The sequence below is a fragment of the Dermacentor albipictus genome, chromosome 4 (genome assembly GCF_038994185.2).
Source record: "Dermacentor albipictus isolate Rhodes 1998 colony chromosome 4, USDA_Dalb.pri_finalv2, whole genome shotgun sequence".
In the NCBI taxonomy this organism is placed as follows: domain Eukaryota; kingdom Metazoa; phylum Arthropoda; class Arachnida; order Ixodida; family Ixodidae; genus Dermacentor; species Dermacentor albipictus.
Window position 1 is genome coordinate 6,982,063 of NC_091824.1, and position 26,613 is coordinate 7,008,675.

Consider the following 26,613-nt stretch of genomic DNA (forward strand, 5'->3'; position numbering starts at 1 on the left):
CAGGCGCTAAAGGGGACACATGCCTAACGCCGCAAAATTTTTCTTCTTTTGCCACCCCCTGGTCAAGTTTCCTATTTAACATAGGGAACATCATAGGGAATTTGCGCGGTACCTCCCCTCCCCCTAAAACTGTATTGTCGTCTTATCTAAGGGCCACGTTCCGTAAACCATTCGATATGGACTGTGGCGACGCATCAATATCTCCGTCAGAAAGCGAATTTCAATATCTTCTCACGTGGTTCAGTCTCAAGTAGCGCCTTTTGTTGCTTGGTTTTTTGGCTTCTCTACCTCTTGATATGTTTAACTGATAGTGTTTATACCTTATCATGTCCATATGCTGCACTATTGGCGATCCCTTATATATATGTTGACTGTTTCAATAAAGCTTTAGCTGGGAGTTAGCGCTCCTCCTGTCTGCTTCAAGTCTGTGTCTGTGTCAGTTCCAGCTACAATCCAAGAATATGCTACCTCAAGAACTCGCCCAACTTTCTAATCATCTGTGGGCTTGAAAGTGCGAGACAGAGGGTAAAGGTGCTTTGATAGTCAAAAGGAAAGGCATTCGCACTCATCGCCTCTAAAGTACAGCACATTAGGCTCCTGCTTGCGCATACCATTATTCTATAACACACGTCAAACACTTGTGCGCAACAACATGTGCCTTTTGCGAGCGAAGAATTGCGTTGCCTACAGCGCTCTGGTGGCCATGAGGCCATTTCCCGTCAGGCATGCAGTCCACGCTGAACTTCCCGGTAGTGGTGGTGGCGGTAAAAACTTTAATTCGTCAACAGAAAATGATTTATGAGATTCGATTTGGGAAGTCATGATGGCTTCGTGAGGTGGCCGTCAGACCGTGTCTTACGGCGACTTCTAAAGCCCAGGTCACGGCCTGCAGTTGAACCGCAGGTTCCGTGGGAGGGGTATACGTCCCTCTTCGTGATCGTGTTCAGTCAACAATAATCGACGCAGAAACGCAGTGTTCCGTCCTTTTTCTTCAGCAGGACTACAGGAGATGCTCACGAGCTTTTCGACGGCTGGATGATATCGTCGCGCAGCACCTCGTCGGCTTGTTGCGTTATAGCTTCCCGTTCTCGCGCTGAAACTCGGTATAAGGGCTCTGGATGAGTGGTCGGGCACACTTTTCGATGATTATGCAATGCTTTGCGACTGGTGTTTCTCGAATCGTCGATGACGCCGAAAATCAATCTTCGTATCGTCGCAGAAGACTTTTGAGCTGTTGCTGCTTATTGATGGGGAGTCTTGGATTTAAGTCGAAGTCCGGTTCGGGAACTACGGTCGTCGAAGTAGATGCGGCAGAATCTGAGACGACAAACGCATTGTTGGCTTCCACGATTTCCTCGATGTATGCCATCGTCGTGCCCTCCTTGGTGCGCTTCAACACGTGGTTGAAGTTTGTCAGCATCACTTTGGCTTTCCCTCCGTGCAGTCAAGCGACGCAAATTTCACGGTCCAGTAGTAGATGTTGGACGCCCTCGACGACGCCTGCTACGTGTACGGGTGTTTCGCTGTCGACGGAAATGGCAATGCCTGAGCGAGGCGGAATGGTAACTTAGTCCTCCAGTACACTGAAGGCATGATTACTACAGGCGCTCTCTGGCAGTATCGCTAGATTATCGGGTAGTGTTATCGATTTCGACTTCAGGTCGATAATTGCGCCGTGTTGGGTCAAGAAGTCCGTGTTGAGAATGACGTCCCGTGAACAATGTTGCAGGATAACGAAGGTGGCAGGTTAAGTCCGGGCATAAAAGGTTATTTTTGCCGTGGAGACTCCAGTGGGCGTTATTAGGTGTCCTGAAGCGAACCGAAGTTGAGGGCCTTAGAGTTTTTACTTCCTTCAACTTGGCGGCGAAGGGTCCACTTATGACGGATTGATCGTCTCCTGTGTCTACTAACGCGGTGACTGCGTGGCCGTCGAGCAAGACGTTGGTGTCGGTGGCTCTTTGTTTTGCGTTGCAGTTAAGACTTGGCATCGGATCATGGCTGGGTCGCGTTGACGTGTGGTTAATACGTCTCGGCATCAGGCCCTTGCTTGGGGCATTCTTCGCTTCCAGGCTTCGTCGGAATGGTGGCGTGTCGTTGCTATGTTGTCCCGATAGTTCCTTCGGCCTATTCGGTCGGCGTGCTGGCGACGGCAGTGGTGGACAACGGAACTGTTGTCTGGGTCCTGCCACTGTCACAGAGGGGGAACGTGAGGGCAGGATAAGGCAGCGTGTGTCATCGCTTGCGGCTGAGGCTGCGGCGATTCAGGGGCTACGAGTACAAATGTAGCCGACGTAGGCAATCGAAGCCACTTGAGGCTGTAATGAAAGCAACAACTTCTGAAGCTCTTCCAGCACAATCGTCTCGCGCAGCACTGAAAGGTGCCTGTACAGCGCAACAAATCAAAGACACAAGAATAAACGAAGACGAAGACAAGCGCTAACTATCAATACCGAAAATTTCGCTTTCGGGATCGGTCTTACTTATACCCCCAAATTTTCGCTGTCGATACCTAGCGCTTGTCTTCGTCTCACCTTGCGTCTTTGTTTGTTCTGCTATGCCTTCAATAATGGCTGACCAAGAAGCCCATATCGCCACCCTCGTCTCTCGCAGGTCGTCGTTGGCCAGTGATTGTACTCCGGCGTAGTTTGTTGAGTTCGTGCGGTGGTTTAATTGTTGTCAATGTCGTCGCAATCAAAGGAATCATCTGACACTCTTACACATCACATCGTCTCTATCAAAGCTTATGCTTTCTTCTGTCTGACTACTTGCTCGGCGAAGATTTATTGGGCAAAAAACAAAATTCTCAAAGGCTGCATATTTGTTTGCAAGTATCAGCGTGAATTCGTCTGCTTTTACCCTTACTGTCTCTAGGTTTACCTGTTTCTTCTTTCCCAATTTTACTCTTTCTATCTTCAAGCTGACGTGAATCCTAGCCCTCACTAACCTATGATCACTGCACTTTACCCTACCTATCACTTCCACATCCTGCACTATGCTGGGATCAGCAGAAGTATCAACTCAATTACATTTCTTTTTTCAACATTAGGGCTTGTCCAGGTCCACTTTCTCTTGCTGCGTTTCGTGAAAAAGGTTCAGTATTCGAAGCTTATTCCTTTCGGCGAATTCTACCAGCATCTCTCCTCTAGCGTTCCCAGAATCGATGCCGTAGTTGCCGATCGCTTCTTCACCAGCCTGCTTTTAGCCCACTTTTGCATTGAAGTCTCGCATTACTACAGTATACTGAGTTGGCACTTTTGTCATCGCTAATTCGACATCTTCATAAAACTGATATACTTCCTCATCATCGTGACTGGATGTTGGAGCGTATGCTTGTACTATCTTTAATCTATACCGCTTATTAAGTTTGATTGCGACTACAGCTACCCTCTCATTAATGCTGTAGAACTTGTCAACGTTGCCCGCTATATCCTCATGGAGTAGGAATCCTACCTCGTATTGCTTCTTATCTGGCAGGTATATATAGCAGAGGACATGGCCGTTATTCAGCAATATATAAACATCACCTGTTCTTCTAATCTCACTGAGGCCGATGATATCCCAAACAATGTCAGACAGTTCCTCAAAAAGTCCTGCTAAGCTAGCCTCACTCGACAGAGTTCGGCAATTAAAGGTTGACATGGTCAGTTTGCATTGGCGGCCTGTCCGGACCCAGAGATTCTTATCACCCTCTGCTGTGTTGCAGGTCTGACCGCCGCCTTGGTTAGTTTCTCCGCAGCTGCTGGGACTGAGGGCCATGGGTTTATCGAGGGAATCATTTTGGAGGTAGCAGCCAAATACTGCACGAGAGAGGCCGATTCCTGTTCTGGTGAGGGAGTGCCTTTGTTGAAGCTTAGTGGGCCTTCCTAATTTGGTTGTACCTGGGTTTGTATAGCCCCACTCCCTCGCGGCATCTTTTGCCGGTGCCATGCGGTAATCCAAGCCTGCTGATATATATATATATATATATATATATATATATATATATATATATATATATATATATATATATATATATATATATATATATATATATTTCATAGAGCCTGCGCATTTTGCTCTAAACCTCTTGTCCGCTCTAAGATGACACACGCGTCACCCACACGCGTGGTCGGAGTCTGCCACGCCATCTCACATCACAGTCCCACATTACGGCACAGTCTCATATCCAAATTCCTTTATTCCACAAATGCCATGATAGCGGAACAGGCACTGATTAATAATCTAGGGAATTCATGAAATGTATCTCTGAGAATATACCGCTGAAAACTGTCACGTTTATTACGGTTCAGGCCGCTTCATATTGCGTTTAACTTGTGATCCGCAGACACATCTGCACAAGTTTATTTATATCGTAGTGCCATTTGTTTTGCATGACCGCTACTTCAACTTACTTTCGTCGTCCTACCAATGCAAGGGATCCTATTTGATGTGTCATAATTGCTCTCTATTTTATTGATAAACACAGTTTTGAACTTACTGCGTCAAAACTTTGTGAATCCTTTTTCTGTTTGTGTACTATTACAACTAGCTTTGTCATTCTTTTGCATATTATTCTACCCTCTCTACAGTGTTCTTATGGGAAAGATGGAAGTTATGTAAGTATATTTTGTGCAGAGAGTGGCGAGTGGCATGAACACGTCTTCACGTGCATTAACACAATGCTTAGAATTGGTTCCTTTGTACCGTCATGTGCTGCCCTCATGAGACTCGTTTCGGCCTGCCTAGAAACTCAGTCCGCAGACCACACGCAAATTAATTATATATACACCCGGAGAAGCACAGGAAAAGAAAGGCTACAAATTGGTTGGATTAAACTACAAGTAACGTGTTCTTACTCCTACAAAGCTGCGCAATACTACCGCGTCCTAAGACCAGAATAAAAATTAAAAATCAAATGCGTGTGCCCAAGCGAGAGAAGGAAGGGGTATAGCGCCATTCATCTCTTGCGATCAAACGGCGTGAGAGAGACGCCGTAGCGAATTTCCCATCTTTCAGCCGTGGACCGTCAGCGAGGAGGCAGTGATTGACAGCGCGGATGGCACCTCACAAGCTGCTTTGCCCCGGCAGGAGCCGTTTGTTCGTGCCTCACGCACGAGCAAGCAGCTTGCCCGCACTTCTGCTCCGTCTTTCCTTTTTTGTTCAGCTCGGCGCCCTGTTCTTGCTTTTCGGGAGTGAGTGGTGCAGCGTGATGTCGACGCTCCGGGGTGGAAAATTTTGCGCGGTCCTCCAATTTACATGCTCGATTACGATTACGGGCGCGTTGACCCCACCCACCCTTTATTTCAGTCCAGGTGTTCTTCAACCCTTTGATATCAATTGAAGAGCCCCGACACCTTTCTCTCAGTGTTGCAGATTGTTGCTCCTGAAATTCAACTTGATTTTGCATCTTCAATACCACCCTCTTAGCACTGTGAATGCAACGCAGAGGTCATCCTCATCGTGCAAAGCTTTTGGCACACAATGAATAGTCAGCATCCAGATTACACTGCTCACACATACCATTAAGTAGAACGCGTCCACGTTTTTCATAGGGCAAAACAAAGGAAACGAACGGTGCGCTTCCATTTGCTCTTGGCACGCTCATTTACTCTATTTAGCTACGCGTATCAACCTCCCCACCTTAACACTCTTTTCAGCAATATGCACTACCTTTGCGTCATCTCTGCCTGTTTGCAGAAGCGTCCGTGTTGCGTGAGGATTCCTCCCCTGCGGCCTGAAAAAAAGGAATGCCGTTCCCCATGCCTGCTCACTTGCGAATATTACGACGGTAGCCTGTAGTGCAGTTGGCGCACAGCTGTCAGTATATATGGTGAGAAGGTCATTGGAAAATAGAAGAAACGGACATTTTTGCTTTCTTCAAATTAGCTCTTGTGCCACACGCAGTGGTTGCTGAGTGTTACTGGAAACCTCGCTTTCTCTCCTTAACTTTAACAACTATCGGGATGCAATCACACGAGGAATGCCAATGGCCGACTTACACCCCATACGAGAATGGCGCACTACACTTCCCCCTTGTTCTGCAGGCAACTTCGATCTGCCCACACTGACCAACTTAGTAAGATGATTTTTTCATGCGCTTAATGACTTCGAGTCTTATCACAGGATGCTACCTTAATTTTATCGTCCATTCGCACAAACATCAGCCGTTACCTGTCGTAACTACGATGGCGACGCTGACCCTGTATACACTGACGACGACCGACCGCATTTAGCACGTCCGACGTAGAGCTATACAACGCAATGTCGATAAGACAAAGTAGTCATTGAAAGTTTCTCGCTTCCACGCGAAGAGAAGGACGGCGGTCGGAGCTACAGCATCGATTACAATCACCTGTGCAAAATCACGCCTGAGTTGAAGTTCCCGTACACCTGAGGCTGCTACTGGAGAGCCAAGTACTGCTCGTGCATAGCCGTTCTTTCCGGGCACCTTGCATGCGCTGTTAGAAGGCTGCTTTCATGACGCCTGCTTACCCTTTGCGAAATCACGTCGTGCCACGCACGTAACGCATTGGAACACCAAGAACACACCAACTCCCTGTTTTACGGTTATAAAAGTTAGCCACCCGCCGTGGTTGCTCAGTGGCTATGGTGTTGGGCTGCTGAGCACGAGGTCGCGGGATCGAATCCCGGCCACGACGGCCGCATTTCGATGGGGGCGAAATGCGAAAACTCCCGTGTGCTTAGATTTAGGTGCACGTTAAAGAACCCCAGGTGGTCAAAATTTCCGGAGTCCTCCACTACGGCGTGCCTCATAATCAGAAAGTGGTTTTGGCACGTAAAACCCCAAATATTATTATATTATAAAAGTTAGCTATCGTTCTGTAGACGATGTGATAGATGTTCGTGAATGCGGTGTTGACTGACAAACGTGCCATAGAAAGTTATACTGCTGTGTATATCGCTAATTATGAGCATGTAAATTACAGAAGTCGCAGTTAAACGCGTAGCGAAGTACGTTTCCGCTACATTTCTTCTGCGCTTTCCGCACACGCAGAGCCATCTTGCGGCAAACACAGAAGACCCCCTCCTCGCTATGTACGGCGCTGCCCGGACAGGTGGCGCGCCACGCGCGCATTGGTGCTGTGCGGGGACCGGTGCGAAGCGCGTCGCCGCCCGGTTGTCCGTGCCGATCACGACGTTCCGAGACACCGAGTTCTTTGGTTCGTTCCGCTTGCTCAGGTGCACGTTTCGTTGCCGCGCCGAACGCTGCGTTGCTCGACGCTCACCGCGTGATTGGTGGGTGCAAAGTCCGATGCGGGGCGCCTCGTAAGTGATCACTGCGCCGTAGCGCATTGTCTTACACCCCTTGGCAGGTCGACGGGAACGCTGTCGCGTTCCACTCTTGAAGGCGAAGCTTAAGCGTCTTCCAATTTTTCTCTTACTGAAAGCGATTACGCGCCATTAGTTTCAGCAGTCGCCACGTTGTTCCCCTAGTTGTTCAGCCATGCATATTCTGTAACTTCTTATTAGCATGTTCTGTCCATGCAATAGCTCCGTCATTGTTCTTTGTTTTTTCTGGAGGATTTACCGCAAAGCAGAAAGGTAAGTAAAAGCTTCTAGCTCTGCAGCGTACTAGAACTCAAGCACTGTCTGTGTAATCTTGTTAAACACATAGGTTCAGCCTATTCTAAACTTTTAATTCTGATCATCCGTGTATCCGTGTTCCGGGACTCATCCAAATCAGGTGTTGAGAATATGACGTTGTCGCAGGGGCTCACAGCACTTGACGCCTCGGTGTCGAGTACAAATTCAGCCGTTTCTGAAGAGACATCCATTGCATGTCCTGCCTACCATCTCGACCGTGATTCCGTATGACATCAACGTTTGCCTCGTTTCCACTTTGCATCACATTCGGACTGAAGAAGGTCGCGATTACTTGTTACTTCACCCAACGAATTTCGCCACGAAAGGACCGCACCTTTGTTCACACTATATTACCAACTCGTGACCTTCGTTCCTGACATGACACACTTAGCGCCGACACCGTCGCGGTCTCTCGCACAGCAATGGCGCTGCTAATTCACGGTGTCCCCGTGCATTCTTTCGCATGCTCCTCTCCCTTACGAATACGGCAGTGAGCGAGTCACCGCCATGACTTGAGTACGCGCTGCGGTACGCAGCCTCACGACATTGGCGTCAAGCTGCGCCACTGATGTTGTGTAATGTAGCGAAAACAAGACGAAATCACGGTAAACGCACATGCGCACGCGTACTATATATGGTCCTCCCGTCCTCTTGCTTGCACTATTCCACGATGCCATGACAACACGTTCATATCCGAATCGGGTTATCATCATCACCTTTCTTTCGTCGCCTCTTTAAAAGAACCCTGAATGAACCCTTATGCTTGATGAGAAAACACATTCTGCGGACAACATACACGCCTGTGAACATTTAAGTCAAACTTTGCAGTCGTGCGCGGAGCGGAAATTTATCCTTTCTCAAACACCCTCTTTTCACGAAAAGGATGTCTTAAACCTGCCTGCACATGTCGTCGCATCCAAGATTTCCAGCGTATAAAGGAGCCGTGCACAGAAACTGCTGCTTCGACAGACAAACAAAATGACAACTGGCGTTTCTGCTGGTAAAAGAGAGCAAATTCATTGCGATAAAAAATGAGTCGCCATGTGTTCTTCGTGTCACAAAGCTCAGTCACTTTCATAAAATGTAGTAAGCCATGCAGGTGTAAAACTTTCATTTCGACAAGACAACATGGAAAACGGCCTTTTATCGGTTTCAGAAACAGGCACATTGACGCGAAACAAGAAATATTCATCTTCTGTGGTTCACATATATATCCGCTCTACTAGAATGAAAGCGTACCGGGTTTATATATTCATTAATACGCATTGCTTTTCATTTTGACATTGTGGTATTTACTGAGACATGGTATTATGGTGCTATAGAAGTGTTGAAAATTTCAGGATATACCCTTTAAACCACGGCCTAAAATATAAGGGGAGGGAGGGAGGGGGGAGGCTGAGTCATGATGCTTGTGAAAAAAATCATCAGTTGTGTTCTTGTAGAAAGATTTTCGGAAATTGCTCCTCACTTTGAAATTCTGACAGTCAGAAGCGGTGTTCGAGTTACAGCGTAATGTATGATCCACCTCACGCGATTGTTTCCAATTTCTTTACCTTTATTGAAAACTTTTCTAAGACAATTTAACGATATAGCCGGCCCTGTGATCCCTAGAGTCGACATAAACATGGATTGCTTGCAACAATCACCAAATCATAACCAACTCTGTAAAACCTTGCATACGAACAACTACATTAACGCAATTAGTCTACCGACACAAGTTCAACCAACTGCATTGCTCTATTAGACGTCGTTATTACCAATGTTGCCTCCGAGCATTTGAGTGCCGGCGTTATCCACTGGCACCTAAGCGATCACATACCCCATTATCTTTTAGCGCAGTATGCTAAACCATCCAACACATCAAGACCCCTGCCTGCCAAAGCTTACAGACATAAATTCTTCTACAGAGCAAACAGTATCCTGTAATTTGCGTCTCGCTGAGTAGAGACAAGTTGTAGATTCTGCTGAATCAAATGGAGCCTACAGAGAGTTTAGAGATTATTTTAAGGCGTTGTATGGCCAAAGTTTCGCGCGTAAATTAAGAAAACGAACTCGAAAAGCTGGTGAGGCCCGGGTCACATGGGAACACATGGCAACAAGAGTATTAAAGAAAAAGATAAGCTCTACCAGCGTTCCATTAAAACAAGAGACCTAATTGTTTTACACTTCTTTAGGCGTTTCCGGAACAATGTAAAGAAACAGCTCGGAAAAGCAAGAGTGATTTACATGAACAATCTCTATTTTTTCTTTTGAAGTGCGTAGATGACTAGAATACCTCGCCTAATGTGGAAACGTCTAAATAGTGACTATAATGCACCCAAGAAGAATCAATATTATCAATCACCAATGGAGGCGAGACATTACCAGGTACGCGATTAACTCCACGCTTGATCTTTGTAAGTGTAACCATATCACATTTACAAAAGAAAGTTCTACCCGAAGCTCCCACGCTCTGAACATGTAGCAGCGCGACTATCGCAGGCAAAGAAGAACACGGGCTCACGTGCAGCCAGTCACGCGAGAACGGTCGACCTGAGCGGCCGCGGTGGACGGCCGCTCCCGAGATCCGGCTGCTGCCGGGCGCCGGCCTCAACAAACCGCAGCCTCGGCGGCTGCCTCTCACCTCCATGACGCCTTTTCTTAAGCGTACTAACACATTACAATAAAGGTTTTTTCTTTCCACGCATAATACAGCTTCAGAATTCCCTGCTAACAATAGTTCCTTACCACTGAACCAGTTCTCAGTCGCCACAGGCGAACAGCTTGCTAACATGTAATTGCTACACAACATAGGCTCGGAGTGGCTCCTGACATCGGCGGAACGCTGAGAGCAAGTGGGTCTATACTAATGCAGGTATACTAACCCACTAAGCTTCAACAAGATATTGCCTCACCAGAACAAGAATTGGCCTCCCTGGTGCAGTATTCCGCCACTAAATGACTCATTCGAATAACCAATGGCCCTCAGTCCCAAGCAGCTACGGAGCACCTGACCGAGCCGGTGGTCAGCCCTGTAACGCATCAGAGGGTGTAAGGATCTCTGGATCCGTACAGGCCGCCAATGGAAACCGACCATGGAAACCTTTAACACCCGAACTCTGCCGAGTGAGGCAGGCTTAGCAGGACTCTTTGAGGAACTGTCAGTCATTGTTAGGGGTATCATTGGCCTTAGTGAGGTTAAAAGAATTGATGAGGATTATACAGTGCTGACAAATGGCTACGTCCTCTGATATAGAAGGCTGCCAGATAAAAAGCAGTGCGGAGCAGGATTCCTAATCCATAAGGACAAAGCGGGCAACATTGACGAATTCTACAGCATTAATGATTAATGAGACGGTAGCAGTAGTCGTAATAAAGCAGAATAGGAGGTATAGAAGGAAGGTAGTACAAACCTACGCTCCAACCTCCAGTCACGATGAAGAAATAGAGCAGTTTTATGAAGATGTTGAATTAGCGATGCGAAAAGTGGAAACTCAGTATACTGTAGTCATGAGCGCCTTCAATGCAAAAGTGGGAGAAAAGCAGGTTCGTGAACAAGCCATTGGCAACTACGGCGTAGATTCAAGGATCACTCGAGGAGAGATGTTGGTGGAATTCGCGGAAAGGAATAAGCTCCTAAGAATGAACACCTTCTTCAGGAAGCGTTGGAAGAAAAAGTGGAACTGGAAAAGTACTAATCGGGAAATAAGAACAGAAATTGATTTCATACTTTCTGTCGATCCCAGCATCGTGTGGGATGTAGAAGAGTTACGTAGAGTAATGTACAGTGATCATAAATTAGTGATGGCTAGGATCCGCCTCAATTTGAAGGGAGAAAGAGTAAGATAGCTCAAGAATAAACAGACAAACCTAGACGCAGTAACGGTAAAAGCAGGTTGGCACTTGCAAACAATTATTCAGCCTCAGATCAGAGAGATGAAGATGACATAGAGGCAATGAATGAAGCCGTAATTAGGCTGGCTTCAGAATCAGCAATTGAAGTGGGAGGTAAGACACCAAGGCAACCAGTAGGTAAACTCTCCCAAGTAACAAAGGATCTAATAAAAAAAAACAAAGAATGAAAGTGTTTAACTCGGGAGATAAGATAGAATTTGCGGAACTGTCAAAACCAACCAACAAGGAGAAAATAAGAGGTGTTCGAAATTATAGCATGAAAAATACTGAGGAAGCAGTATAATATCAATGAGAAGGACACTTCGCATCAGACAAACCTAGCTGTAGGCACGGAAAGACAAGCAGGGTAATGTAATCACCAAATTCGATGATATAGTAAAAGTAGCAGAGGGATTGTATACTGAATCGCACAGTACCCAGAGCGATCATCACATAACCTTTATTGGAAGTAGTGATAAACAAAGGCCCCTTCTCTGTCTATATAGCGATGAAGTTAGAAGGGCCGTGCAAGGCATGACCTGGGGAAGAGCGGCAGAAGATGGCATAACAGTCGATTTAATCAAACATGGACGAGATACTAGGCTTGAAAATGTTGCGGCCTTGTATACGTAATGCCTCACGAGTTCAAGTGTGCCAAAGGGGTGGAAGAATGCCGCCATTATACTTATCAATAGAAGGGAGACGGTAGAGAATCGAAGAATTACAGGCCCATTAGCTCGTTTTGAGTATTGAATATAATATTCGCCAATATATTTCCCAATAAATTAAGGGCAACACCAGACGTCAATCAACTAAGACAAGAGGTTAGTCTCAAGAAGAGATGTTCTACAATAGATCAATCAGATCACACAAATGATTGAAAAATCTGCCGAGTACAACCAACCTTTCTATGAGGCTTTCGTGTATTATGAAGAGCGATATGATTCAGTAGAGGTACCAGCTCTCATGGAGGCAATGCGTAATCAAGAAGTAGAGGACGCATACGTGCATATCGTGGGAAATATTTACAAATATTCCACAGCTACCTTTGTTCTCCACAAGGAAAGAAAATTGCCTATCAAGAAAAGGGTCAGCCAATCCGACACAATCTCTGCACTGTTATTTACTGCAGGTTTAGAAGTGTTCGAGCTATTAGACGGGGAAGGCTTAGCTACGAGAATCAATAATAAATAAGTATTTCAACGGTTTTCAGATTACACTGCCTTTTTCGGCAACACAGGGGATGAATTTGCAACAAATGATTCAGGGCCTTAGTCGAGTAAGTGTGAGTAGGGTTGACGACTAATATGCAGAAGACAAAGATTGCGTTCAATAGTCTTGAAAGGGAACACGAATTCGTGATCGCTAGTGAGCCTCTAGAGTGTGTGCAGGAGTACGTCAATTTATTTATTTATTTATTTATTTATTTATTTATTTATTTATTTATTTATTTATTTATTTATTTATTTATTTATTTATTTATTTATTTATAGTACCCTTACGGTTTATATGAAGCATTATAGAGGGGAGAGACTAATAGAGATAACTACACAAAAAATAAAAGAAAACACAAAAATATGATAAATATGCTTAGTACAATGTGAAAATATTTCAAATTCGTGCCACACAGTAATCATATCATAATAATACAGACGGGTAACATAGACGATATATAAATGTGTTGTATACATAGTGAAAGTGAGTGAGACGATAAGGACGTATTGATAGAAAATACACAGCATACTGCTTGTAGATTACGTACATAGTACAATGAAAATAACTTATAAACAGTACTGGTCATAAGAAAACGGAGCTGCTTCCCTAATATTCAAATCTAGGTATGCTACATAACGTTACATGCTACAAACATACCCACCACCCTCCCATCTTTCGTTCAAGACACGCCGCACTTCCTTCGAATTATCGACGGCATCAGCGCCAACCAACTGCTTTCCGACCGCGCTATTCTAGTCACTTTGGATGTTTCTGCCCTTTCCACCAACATTCCCATGAGTGAAGGAATTGAAGCCGTTTCTAGATCCCTCGCAATCAATCACCAAGCGCACGCTCCTGAAGTTTACTTATCGCTCCTTAGGTTAGTGCGCACGCTCAACTATTTCGAATTCAACTCTATACACTACCTGCAAATTTTCGGCACTAGCATGGGTACGCCATTCGCTCCCACGTATGCGAACGTTTTCGTGGGACAGCTTGAAGCAGACCTGCTGAAATCCTACCCTTTAAAACCCCACACCTATCTTCGTTACGCTGACGACATATTTATAATATAGGAACACGGCACAAGCGCCTTAACCGACTTAATTAGCCATTTCAATCGCTTTCCCCCGAGTAATAAATTTACTGCTCACCACTCTCCTAGTCAGGTCAACTTCCTGGACACGACGGTCTACATAGAAAACGGAAAACTGAGAACGACACTTTACCGGAAGCCTACAGAGAGCCAGCAATATTTATAGTACAACAGTCATCACCCGCGACATTGCAAGCAAGGAATTTTTGTCGGACAAGCGAAACGTATAAGAAGAATCTGCAGCGAAGACCACGATTATATCCACCACCTAAATGACCTTAGATCAACACTAGCAGAAAGGAACTATCCCCAAGTTGCTCTCGATAGAGCTTATGATACCGCCTCAAGATTGGAGAGACAGTCGGAATTGGCGAAGAGACAGCCCACATTAGAATCTGACAGACCGCTGGCCTTTATAACAAAATATTCTAATGCACTCCCAAACATAAACAACATCCTAAGAAAATACCACCCAATATTATCAAGTAACCAGCGTGAAAATCGTGAAATCTGTGAAAAGCGTTCCCGGATGTACCCAGGGTTACCTATCGCCGAAACAAGAACTTTAAAGACATGTTAGTGCACGCAAAAGACAGCCAGCAGCATTCCCCCGTAATAAAAGCATGTTGTCGCCCTAGGTGCAAAACCTGCAGGCACCTTCAACGTGACATTAAAATTAAAAGCACCACAAATAATTATACAAATGAAGTCAAATCTAGCTTCACTTGCACAAGTTCGGATGTGATTTATATGCTTGAATGTTCCTTCTGTAAGAAATAATATATCGGTGAAACCGGACAATCAATGAACGTCAGATTAAACGAACATCGCGCGGACACAGCTAAAAAGCTTCCCAAAGCCGTCGCCGAGCATTTCAACCAACCAGGTCATAACTTTGATGAACTTAAACTCTACATCTTACAGTCAAATTTCCGTTCTGAACGAGAAACAAAATACAGAGAATCATACCTTATCCATAAGTTCAAGACATTGCAACCAATAGGCATAAACGTTTCAAAGGGAGCTTTAGAATCTATTCGCTATGCTAAACCTCAAGCTATAGGCAACAACACTTAGTTGGATTTCTTGGCGTATCCCCCCTCCTTTTCCTTCCCTTCCTTTTTTTTTTTTTTGTCAGCCGGCGTGTCAGACGCCCTTGACACGCCGGCTAACGCGCGTGTGTTGACAGACTGGGGTGAGGGGAAGGGGGGTCCTGGCTTTGACCTTGTACACAGCGCTCCTTTACTAATTCGAGACGCTAACACATTTTCCCTCGTTTCCGCGCCCTCCCGCCTCACACCCCCTCTCCTTTGGAAGAACCCCACCTATATATACTGTGGCGAGGAAAGCATATGTCGCCTTGAAGAAGACAAGTCCACTTGTCGAAACGTTGGCTCCTGCATTCACCTTGTTCACGTTTTGCCCATCGTCTTGAATTGCCATCTCCCGCATTCCCCGTCTTTTCTCTAACGTTAGTAAGTGCCTTATGGACGTCATCGGTGTTAGTAATACAGACTGGTGGAAACGGTAGGCGATTCCATTCCTGGCGCGTTTTTGAATGGAACGAGCTACCATAGGTAGACGTTTTGAGGGATGGGGTTTTGACTTTATGACGATGGTGAAGCATGCAGAGGCTGGTTCGATATAACGTGATTTGAGCGTGGGAAATGAATGGTAGATTTGATAAAACAAACAAAGCCGATCGATTTTTTCTGTGTTCGGTAGGGGGATATATGTTGAAAGCAAGTATCATACTAGTTATGCTTGGTGTGCGCTGGTAATTTTTAAGAATAAAAGGAATGCAACAAATCTGTACAGCTTTTAAGGTGTTCATTATTGTTAATGGATGAGAGTCCCATATAAATTATGCGTATTCTAGATTGGGTGGAATGAAGGTGACGTGTAGCTGTCGCTTTAGAGAAGAAGGTCCCAGAGGAAATTGTGCCTCGGGTAGCCCAGAATGCGATTAGCTTTAATATGTTCAACATGTCACTTCCATGAGAGAGCTTTTCTAATGCTCACTTCGAAGTACTTGTAACACGATAGTGATTCGAGTGAGCTGTTGTTAAGGTAGTAATTAGGAAAGGTTACTAGGTTACGCGAGATTCTCATGAATTAATATTTAGAGGGGTTAAAATACATCTGCCAGCGGGAGCACCAAATTGTAACATTATTCATATCTGATTTGAATGTAACCATGGGCGCTATAATGTAAAACTATTTCAAACTTTTCTATTCCAATTCTGCAATCAGCCCACCGCGATTGGTCAAAAACTTTTTTCTGACACCTTCACCTGTCTGTCACGCGACGACACGAAAACCGCGATAGCTCCCCATCTGATATGACTTGTACACACTGATTATGCATGATTTGACAGAACAAAAGGAAAATAGTTATTTTAGATTCGACTGCCTTTTCGCCATTAGCCCTCAGCTATTGGTCAAAAGTTTTGGGGCTGCGCCTACTTTACCTGCCTGTCACGCGACGCCACAAAACCACAAAAACTCACGGCGTCAAAGTGACGTGTACGCGTTAAAGATGCATTAATATGCCGAACAAAACTGAATTTTCTTCGGAATAGCCGCAGGCTTCCCCGTTCCGAAAGGAATAAAAGATGGCTGCCGCCGACCACTCCGGCACTGGCTACTCGCCCCTGCCGGAGAGCATGGGTTTATTTGCGTGAAATAAAACATTTTACGTGGCCGTGTAACATTTTCGAGAACCTTCAGCACGTTTCCGACCTCGTTCTGCCAACTCTTCTTTGCTGAGGATCCTTCTTAGCGTCATTCTTAAGCCGCCGTTGCATGCCACCGCGATTGGCGAAGAGCCACCGCAAGCTAAGTAAGAGAAAGCAGACCAATCGCCGGCACCACCCTCTTCATCTGGTTATCGATATTCAGTGCAGTGGCTCGGCCCCATCGAATCCCTCTCCACTTGAGCATGCTCCTCGCCTCTTCTGAGCCAATCAGATAAGACAACCCGCTCAGTGAAGGCAATGTTATTCGTTTTTCAAGCAAACGAAAGCGACCTCTTATGAACGAGGGGAGCATTTGGTTTGTTGAGACAACCATGCGGGTGACCGCCCGATGCTTTCGTCAGCGGTTACGCAAATTTGACGTCAGGAGATTGGAAGAGTATTACGTTATACGGCTCCATATCAGAATTGTTATGCATTTTCCAGTAAATTACGAAATCGTCGGCAAATAAATAAACAGAACTGGTGATTTGGTACGGCAGGTCATTAATATGGATTAGGTAAAGTAAAGGCGCCAATACGGAGCCTTGAGGTACACTCCATTTTACTGATACTGAAGCAAGGCTTACTGGTACCTCTGGTGAGCCATTGTCATGGATAGTTACATACTGGGTACAACTAGATAGAAAGCTAAAAACCATTTGAATATCAAAGAGTCAATATTTAGAAGGCTTAGCTTATAGATATAGTTAGTGACAGGCACGCACCCAGGGTCGTTTTTTTCGGGGGAGGGGGGATGCATCCCAAATTAACTGTTCTATGCAAATGAGGGGGGGAGTAGTGCCTTTGCTAGTACAAATGGCAATAATGTCCACCATTCTCCATAAATAGGCGTAAACATGTTAAAGAGAAATGAAATACGGTGTATCTTACAGGTACGTGTGTGAGGTGCAACTCTCCTTTACTTGGCAAACAAGAAACCACAACAAATGGACTCGCGCATGAATGAAGCAGACGAAGAACACGGCCGAGAACACGTAAACAAGCGAAAGTGTAAAATAAGGATTACTAGTAGCGTTTTCTTTTTAATTACCTCTGGAAGAATTATAGAGAAACACATATTTGTGGAACAATCCTAGTCCTTTTGGATCCCATGCTTACTACTTTCCCAAGTAAAGTGCCAAAACTTACACGTATTGTTACTTGGGAATTGTTATTTTGTATTGTTGTTATTGTTGTTGTTAATTCGTATTGTTATAATTTGGGAAGTTGCGTAACGATGCGTGGCCGCCAATCCCGTACAACCGCGTAGAGCGCAGACGCTGCGGTTCTATACGTATTGCGCTCACCGCGGAAGGTAAGAAAAACACCCAGATTACCACCGCAGAGAAGTAGCTACGTCAAGTGGCTCGACTGATAACTGTAGAAGCGTCATGCAAAACACATGGAATTTGATACGCACCCCCCCCCCCCTCTGCATATGTGCCTGGTTGGTGATCTCGGTCAAATGCTGACAGGGTCATGAGAAAGGCGTTGACAGAAGAACAAAAATGGGTGCGAGTGCATACGGCGGGTATCACGAAATGCTGCTGAGAAGCGTATGACTGTCGTTGAAGGGAAAAGCGCAAAATGATTCCTTCTACGGGTGCTATCACACAGAGCAGAAACTTGGAGATTAAGAAGCTCGAGAACAAATTAAGGACCACGCAAATAGCGACTGAATGAAATTTATTAGGCATAGCGTTAAGAGACATGAAAAGAGCGACGTGGATCAGAGAGAAAACCGGAATCGCCAATATTCCAGCTCACACTCAATGAAAGAATGGAGCTGCGTAGGCCATGTAATGCATAGGCCAGATAAGCGGTGAACCATTAGTTACAGGATGAGTGCGAAGGGAATGGAAGCGCAATCAAGGACAGCAGAAAATTAGGCGGGCTGATGAAATTATGCGCAATGCCCATCTTCTCTGCTCGGTCGGTTTCATGCCGGGAGAACTGGGCCGATCCAGGGCTTCGGTCGCGTATGTCACGTGAGTATTTAAAAAAAAAGGTTTGTTTAGCTTACATACATAAAGAAAGGATAGACATGACAGAGCGCTGAAAATAATTTCTGTTTTATGTGCTTGCGCGAAACATTTTTCCTAATATACCATTCCAACACGCCCAATCACACGACGTGGATTGCGACGATGCATGGAGGCTTGAGCGGAGGAGCATCGGTAAGGCTGACGACACGAAAGCTGGCATGACAGATGCGTGTGTCCCAAGGCCAACAGTCTTGCCGCACGCATTCGCTGTGTGGCAATACGCGTTGCACCACACGAACCGCTGCATGCGCGGAACCCAGAAGCACAAAACTTGTGCGATGACAGGAGGAGTTTAACAGTTCCTTGCACAGAGTTGAAAATTACATTGCACGCACGTATGTTTCTTTGCATATCATTCAAGAGAAGCGTTTGACCAAAGGTGCGCTTTAAGTAGATTCCTTCAAATACGTCAGATCCAGTGCCTTTTCCCAAAGTTATCGCCCAGCCATTGTAGCGTTCCCTCCCTCTCCTTTCTTCCCATAAACCCCTTCCCCTGTGTAGGGTAGCAAACCGGACGTGCGTCTGGTTGACCTCCCTACCTCTCCTTCCTTCCTTCTCATCCTCCTCCATCGTAACCACTCGCGTTTACATCTATAGCCTCGTTTCCACAATATACTTAGGCTGTTTTCCTGGGCGAATTTAATATCTACAAAACAACGTGGTGCAAAGTTTAACTGGGCATCTCGCATATTCTCATGTAAGGGACATATTCATGTAAACTGAATATTCTCATATGCTCATGTATGAAGACATTTTTGTATGTCTTCATAAAATGGAGACCTACAAAAATGCAAGAATAAACGCAGGGTACGCTTTCAGTGCTGTGATGCGCGAATGAGCAAAGCTTTATCACAGTATATCGAGCTATACAAATTATAGAGGCGAGGTAGAAAATAATATGAAGCCATATTTGTTGTTCCTCACCATCCCGGGTGCGCGCCGTTGATTTTTCGCGCGCAAAGAAGACGCGTGCCGATGACATCCCCGGATGCATCGCCGGTGGCCGGGCGACGCTGGTCTCCTCGTCGGAACCGCGCCTCGCGCGCCGGTGACTAATGACCGCCGCCTCGGTTTGAGCCGGCGGTTCGGCGATAATTTTCGTAGACCGCGCCCGGCTGTCAAGCGACAAGTATCGACGCGGCGACCGTCATCGCGTGACAAATGACGGACTCGCTCTCTGCGTGGACGGCGTTGCCCGGGGGGCGTCGTTTCGTAGTCGAACGAGCACGCGAGTCGACGCTGACTGCAGCACCAACTGCAGCATCTGAAAGATTACTTTTGATGAAATCCTGCCACGAACATTGACCACACACGCACTGAGAAAATTCTCCGCATTTGCATGCCAATACCGCTGTACGATTATGAGGCACACCGTAGTCTAGGACTCGGGAGTAATTGTGACCAGCTGGGGTTCTTTACCGTGCGCCCAATGCATAGACACGGGCACACTGCATACAGGGAGTCCCAACTATCGTGTACATAGATTTAATGCCACGCAGCTGGCCAGAACCAAGGTAATTGTATTTGCTGTCGCTCGGAGATACCGAGATATCTTTTTGCATTCCACCTCATTACATAATCAGCCCAAATTAATTAATCAAACTCTGAAATATTATAAATGGCTGAAAAGCGTCAAAGAGAAAATTGTAGAGCAGTATGAAAAGACTCCCGATGCTGCTTTCTGTTTCTCAATACGCGTGAAAGAAGCCAGCGAATACACGCAAAATCGCTGACTACAGCCGAAACTGCTCGCTCGCGCGGGTGGACGGTGCAGCTGCTGCTGCTCCTCGCACCCGCGGTGCGACTCCCCGCCCAACTAATGGCGACCAAGACAGGCTTCTCAAAGTTGTCACCAGATGGCCCTGAACTGTGGGCACGTGAGCAGCGTCGCAGCGACAATGAGTAACAGACCGCCTTTGTTTGCCATCCAGGTGCTGCTTCCACTTGTGGCGCACGGCATCTACAGTATCTGCAATCCTGCCCGTGACAGTGCTTCTTTGCACCAAGTGACGCAGTTTGCCTCGTGTCAATTGCCTCCGTTCGTTCACCAGGCGGCGCCCTCAAGATTTGTGAACAGTCCTTTCCACTCCAGAGCTGCGGCATGGTCATCGACTGCAAGTTCAACACGAGTATTTAAGCGCCGGTATCCGTGGGACCGCTTCAGTGGGCACGTGAGCAGCGTCGCAGCGACAATGAGTAACAGACCGCCTTTGTTTGCCATCCAGGTGCTGCTTCCACTTGTGGCGCACGGCATCTACAGTATCTGCAATCCTGCCCGTGACAGTGCTTCTTTGCACCAAGTGACGCAGTTTGCCTCGTGTCAATTGCCTCCGTTCGTTCACCAGGCGGCGCCCTCAAGATTTGTGAACAGTCCTTTCCACTCCAGAGCTGCGGCATGGTCATCGACTGCAAGTTCAACACCAGTATTTAAGCGCCGGTATCCGTGGGACCGCTTCAGTGGGCACGTGAGCAGCGTCGCAGCGACAATGAGTAACAGACCGCCTTTGTTTGCCATCCAGGTGCTGCTTCCACTTGTGGCGCACGGCATCTACAGTATCTGCAATCCTGCCCGTGACAGTGCTTCTTTGCACCAAGTGGCGCAGTTTGCCTCGTGTCAATTGCCTCCGTTCGTTCACCAGGCGGCGCCCTCAAGATTTGTGAACAGTCCTTTCCACTCCAGAGCTGCGGCATGGTCATCGACTGCAAGTTCAACACCAGTATTTAAGCGCCGGTATCCGTGGGACCGCTTCAGTGGGCACGTGAGCAGCGTCGCAGCGACAATGAGTAACAGACCGCCTTTGTTTGCCATCCAGGTACGTAACCACATTCCTTTGAATGCTAAGAGAAGTGACAATCGATGCTTACTGCTGCTCCCGTGCCCACGGGTGTTTTTGAGCGTGTTGACTGAATGTTTCAACAGCTGTCTTCTTTTGCTGTTGTCGGGAGATGTGGAAGTAAATCCATGTCCTTCTCACACGCGTACCAAAATTATCGGCGGTGCTTCGAGCACAGACACCTCGAGCGAGGAAAGCAGCAGTGCCGCTAACGTCATATCAACACAATCGGAGCAAAACATGGAAATACTTCGTATCTTGAAGGAACTGCAGGCACAGTCAGTCGCGCTTTCAGCAAGTAACGGAGATATAAAAAAAACCGTGGAAGAACTACGGTGCGGACAGCAGAGTATTAATTCAGCTCTCGCAAATATGAATTCCAGGCTTACGACAGTTGAACACTCACTTGACGCAATTGACGGAGTAAAGCAGGACCTCGAATGCACTGCTCTTGATATTCGCAAACAAAATCAACTGCTGCAGGCACGAATTCATGAATTAGAAGACCAGAGTCGTAGAAATAATTTAATTTTTCATGGTATCGCCGATAAGAATGCCCATGAAACATGGGATGAAACAGAACAAAAACTTCTAAATGTCCTGTCAAAATATGTTGACCCCGAACTATCGCCGAATGACATAGATAGGGCTCATCGATTAGGGCGGTATTCTAATTCTGGATGCCGTCCGGTGATTGTGAAGTTCAACAACTTCAAAACCAGAGAAAGAATCCTGAAATGTAAAAAAGACATAAAAGAAGAAGACATTCAAGTGGCAGAAGATTACTCGTTTGCCACACGCCAAGCACGCAAAAAACTTATTGGCTTCGCCAAATCACTGCCCGGCTCCCCATCTTTTAAATTAAAATACAATAAATTAGTCGTAAACGATAGATCCTTCATGTATGACCCTGTAAACGATAAGACATTTGAGATTACCGCAGAACGTACCAAGCCGGTGACCCAGCGCACGCCTTCGCCTCTCCCCGCTGCATCTAGCTCTTGTAAATCTGCCTAACAGTTACCGAGGGGTAGTGGCCGTCGGTTAAGCGCAGCTCAAACATCAATTTTATTTACTAATATCCGAAGTGTCATCAAAAGACGTACTGAACTCTCCTCTGCCATAAGTGCGTGTTCCGCTGACATCGTCGTCCTAACTGAAACTTGGCTGCATGAATACATACGTGATTCTGAGATATTCGATTCATCAAATCGGTTCCACTTCTATCGTTGTGACAGGAAAGATCGGCAAGGTGGCGGCGTACTAATAGCAGTCAGTAAAAAAATAGAGTCATATTCTCTTCACATAACGTCAAGCATCGAAATCATATGGGTATCTCTTCAACTAGGCTACCGCAGAATAATCCTAGGCGCATGCTACCGGCCGCCTAATGCCTCTCCTACATTTGTTGCAGACCTTCACGATACCATTAATGTCATAGTAACGCGTTACCCCTCGTCACCTATCTTTCTATTGGGTGATTTTAACTTTCCGGGCATCAATTGGTCCTCGGTGCAACCATCCTCCTCTTCGGCGCTATGCAAGGAATTCACTAATTTATGTTCACTGTTCAATCTTACCCAAATTGTTACTCAGCCTACTAGAGTCACTGAAGTTACGAGAAGTACATTAGACCTCGTACTAACAACATGCCCAGAACTGTGTTCAGAAATAACCTACATGCCCCAGTTAAGCGACCATTCTTTGCTAAATTTTTCTGTAAACATTCCCATACAAAAATCTGCTAGTCACACTAAAATAATACGCATGTATCATCGCGCCGACTTCAACAAAGTTAATAATGAACTGGGCTCTTTCCTGGCCACCTTTTTCGACAAATTCGACTCGCGATCGGTGAACGCAAACTGGCTCTTATTCAAGAACAAAATCTTAGATCTCACCAGCCGTTTCATACCCACTCGCGTAATATCTTATCACCTGCATGCGCCATGGTATAACGCGCATCTTAAGCGCTTGTCTAACCGTAAAAAACGCTTCTTCCGTTCAGCTAAAGAATCGCGCACTGAACATCATTGGTCCCGTTATCGGTCTGCAGCTTTCAGTTACAATTTTGCGGTCATAAACGCTAAAGCAAATTACCAGAATAACACTCTACCGGGTATGTTGCTCAATAACCCAAGAAAATTTTGGAGCGTCATTAACCCCTCTGAAACGTCTCGAATAATACTAACGAATTCAAGTGACGAACCAATATCCGACACTGCCTGTGCAAATGTACTGAACGATGTTTTTTCGAGCTTTTTTTCACATGGTGAAACTACGGATTTGCCTCAACTGGATCATAGCAACTTCCTCCCAATGTACCCTGTAGTCATCCACCCTGATGGTATAGCTAAAATAATTGACAATCTTAAGATATCTTCCAGTGCTGGTGTCGATCTCATTACTACAAAGTTCCTAAAAAGTACTAAAATGTATTCATCACTTGCCTTAACTAAAATATTTCAGCAATCATTGGAAAACGGTGAACTACCGGCCGATTGGAAGATAGGTAAGGTGGTTCCTGTACATAAATCTGGTAATAAACACTCGCCTTTTAACTACCGGCCCATATCTATTACCAGCATCCCATGCAAAATCTTGGAGCACATACTCTTTTCACATATTGTCACTTTCCTTGAATCAAACTCGTTTTTTCATCCTTCTCAGCACGGTTTTAGGAAGTCCTATTCATGCGAAACACAGCTACTCTTATTCACGCACAAACTTCACGCAATTTTAGACTGCCGCTCTATCGCCGACTGCATCTTTCTAGATTTCGCGAAGGCATTTGATAAGGTTTCCCATCATCTTTTGTTACTAAAGCTGCGCATGGTAGGATTAGACACTAACATTCTAAAATGGATTGAAGTGTTCCTTACCCATCGTCAGCAATTTGTTTCCGTCAATAATGTTAACTCCGCCGTTCACCCTGTTCTTTCCGGTGTGCCCCAAGGCACTGTCTTGGGGCCCCTGCTTTTTCTTATATTTATCAATGACTTACCCAGTAACCTTTCCTCTTCTGTACATCTTTTCGCCGATGACTGCGTCCTTTTTCGGCAAATAACAAATGATAGTGATAAGCACATGATTCAGTCTGACCTTAACGCTATCTCAACATGGTGCAAAATTCTGAATATGACTTTAAATGCTGAAAAGTGCAAACTTATGCGCATCTCTCGTGTTAATAGTGAACTACCAGTATATACTCCTAATGGTGTGGTGCTTGATCCTGTTACAAGATACAAGTACCTCGGAATTCATATTACGTCTAACCTTAGCTGGCATGCGCACATTGAGCACATCACTAACAAGGCTAATCGCATGCTCGGATATCTGAAACGCAACTTTCACGCAGCCCCAACTAGCATCAAACTTCTACTCTATACCACACTCGTACGTTCACAACTGGAATATGCTTCATCAATCTGGGACCCTGGTGTTAAGAGTTTGATCGACCTACTGGAGATGTTACAACACAAATCAGCGCGGTTTATTCTTTCTGACTTTCGGCGTACATCAAGCGTAACCACTATGAAGACTACCCTGGGCCTAACTTCACTTGCATCACGACGCAAAATTGCACGCCTGTGCCTTTTTCACAAAATATTTTATCATGAGTCCATTGGCTACGAGTTACTTCTTCGCCCTTCATATGTTTCACGCCGCACAGATCACATACATAAGGTAGGCATTTCTACATGCAAAACTAAAACATTCTTGGATTCTTTTATTCCTCGCACGTCATATGACTGGAACCACCTTCCTTCCTCAATTGCCACAATTCCTGACCCTGTATTGTTTCGGACTGCTGTTACCGCTTCTATTGAATGATATATTGTGTTGATCACTTATCCTAACTTATCTATGTCTTGGTAATTGTTCTCTGCTGTTGCTTGTATTTCTGTGTTATGTATTACCCACTCCCCTCTGTAATGCTTTGCCCTGAGGGTAAAATAAATAAATAAATAAAAAAAACTAGTATATTATGGCGCAAGTGTCGAAATCTCGCTTCCATCCTTCCACAATTCGTACCAGATTGTCAATGTTGAGCTGTTCGCGTGTACTTATAAGACGCGAAATCCGTGAAAGTCACAATGTCTAGAACAAAGAAGGTTATCAAGCTCGGATTGTTTTATATTATTTAGCTATTATTTATTTATTTATTTCAACAGTTCTGCATCACTTCTTTCAAAAATAAGTGTAATATTATTTCATTGCACCTACGATACGCAGCGCATTATTTTTTACACGTTTACCACGAGCGCTTGTATATTTGCATGCTAGTAAATTGTTTGTATGTCCAGAAAGACATTTGTGCTCCTGCTGCTTGCCACGAACTGCAGCCTCATCAAGCTCTCGAGAGCTGCTTTTTCTCTAGCTGTACTGGCCACAGAAATAAATAATTTTATCTCATTTGATTACGCTTTCGCGCTACACAAGATTACGATCGGGCAAATTCAGCGGCTCATTTTTTCCATCGTATTATGCGGAAATTAGGATTTCTTCCCGACTATCTATATGATGGGTAAAAGTCGCGGTGTTAGTTGTTATCGTGCACAGGGTCTAAAACACTAAATTGTGGGTTTATTTTAAAGGACTCTGCGTACGTTTTCGACCAATTACGACACTAGTAGAGTACAGCTTGGATGAAAGCCTTCAGCAGACTCGGCTTTCGCTCGAGCCTCGACGTCGTGCCGCCGCCAGCAGGCGCTGCCGCATCGAAACGAGCCTCGCTGGCCATGAATATTCACCAGGCGCCGGGGTTTCAATCCGGTGCGCGGCTCGGATTTCGCGACCGCGTGCTTTTGTTTCGAAGGCTGCGCCAAGACTGGAAATCGAGGGCGAGCGGCGGCTGGCGCGTGGCACACTCGAGATGCTCGCGTGTCCACTCGGTGGCTTGAATGCCCGCAGCGGCAATGAGCGGCTCGTCGGTCGCTGTTGGTGGGGCGGTCAGTGACAACATATACCTTACCGTTCGTCCCTTAGTGTGTGTGTGTGTGTGTGTAAACTTAACAGCATTTTCAAAAAAATATAAATGTTTCAAGGAGTGTGTTGCGTGCGTATTCCATGACAACCTGCCTTCTCACTCCACTTTGATGCATTCAGAAATTAAATTTCTCGTGATCTAGGTCCATGAAACAGATCGCGGTGTTTAGCACCAGAAATTGTGAACCGCACTGTTTACGCAGAGCTCGTACATTCTCGATTTCCTTACTGCTGTCAGC

The 26,613-nt window shown here is 45.6% G+C and overlaps 1 protein-coding gene across 14 annotated transcripts in view; it reads right to left on the reverse strand.

Annotated features, from left to right (window-relative positions):
* The window catches only part of nab (NGFI-A-binding protein homolog), a 1,159,032-nt gene that overhangs the window by 17,985 nt on the left and 1,114,434 nt on the right, over nucleotides 1–26,613 (reverse strand). The window lies entirely within an intron of this gene.